Below are 1,516 nucleotides of genomic sequence, written 5' to 3'. Positions count from 1 at the left end.
TTCTCAACAAACAAGCAATTTCAATTTGCTGCAAATGTTATGGACCAGAGTCCTTTTCTGCGACTCCCTAACTAAAGATTGAGCATTAACAAACACCTCTGTTTTTTTGTTTAGAAGTGGTTGGGGGTTTTTTTGACATTTGGGGGCTTAGGATATATATTCACAAAGGCTTCAAAAACTTAAAACATCAGCTACCACCTGCATCCGACAAGGTCCCCTCTCACCCACTCCATACTTAAGGACCCTACAACTAACTCCAATGTCTGTACTAAGGAGGAAAATCTGACAATCCTTTGCAGGAAAAACCTCTAGTAATTTGTTATGTACCAAAATCTGCTTTTCTGAATCACAGCAGATCTCCGTCACCGTAAAAAAATTGCCTACTTCCTTCACACACTACAGTTAAGACTCAAATAGTGAAGAAAATGCAGCATATTTCTGTCTGGAGCTTCTGAATAGATCACTTTGTGAAGTTGAGCGTAGCATGAAAGCCATTACCAAGCTTCACATGTATTTAGGACATCTGAATTCGTCAGAATCTGTATTTCAAGCAAAATTAGACACTGTGTACATGAGAAATCCACTGAAATTAAGTATATCAAGCCTAATACATAACTCTAATATCACAACCAAGTGTTTAACAGTCTTTTCATAAGGCTGCCTCCAGCTTCCCTTCCCTTAGTCACTTTTTTCTCCTTCCTGGATTCACTTTGCCATCTGAGAGCAAGATGGTGTAGAAGACAACTGTCAACCTTTGCCTTAAATCTCCCTTTTCAACTTCCAAAACCAACCATTTGTTTGATCTACTTAGGACTGCATCTTTTCACATAGCAGTCCTCACCAAATCTTGCTGTTTCTCCTAAACTAGCCCTGTTGTCATGTAGGCCATGACCTGATGATTCTTATCTCACCTGTTACAATTCCCTCTTTAGCCACCCGCTCCTAATAATGAAACAACAGTCAAAAGCCTACACCCTCCATGCTTTTACATTAAGCTTCAGTTCTTTGCTCTCCAATAGCTTTTCCACCCCATCTCATTGGATTTTCTTATCAGTGCTACAAGGAGCACTGCCCAATAAGAAGAATGCACAGGCCAAACTCTGTCTATAAATAAAAAAAACCAGAGAACCATTTTGCTTCTGAAAAGTGAATGACATTCCTTTCAACCTTTCAAGGCCCTCACTATAACATTTTGGAGCTTCTAGAAAGTAATCTATTTGTAAAACACTCTAATGCACAGTAGAAAGCCATATTTTTTTAATCTAATTGTTTTAAGACTAAGCTGTCAGGACCTTTCTCCTCCCCTCCTTTTTTTAAAAATGCTTTACACACTGGAAAGCAAAGTTTTAGCAGTATACAAGTCGCATGCAGCCTGTGAGGACCAGTCATCTCATTAACAAGTCTACTCTACCCAACAGCCTTTTCCTGAGTAACTCAGGAGTAGCACGTCCCTTGGTGCAGAAAGAGCACATCAAACTGCAACCTGCAACCAATTGCTACTTTCCTCTGCAATCTC

Source organism: Fulmarus glacialis, unplaced genomic scaffold (assembly GCF_000690835.1).
Source record: "Fulmarus glacialis isolate BGI_N327 unplaced genomic scaffold, ASM69083v1 scaffold42367, whole genome shotgun sequence".
In the NCBI taxonomy this organism is placed as follows: Eukaryota; Metazoa; Chordata; class Aves; order Procellariiformes; family Procellariidae; genus Fulmarus; species Fulmarus glacialis.
Note: the sequence above shows the minus strand (reverse complement) of the source record.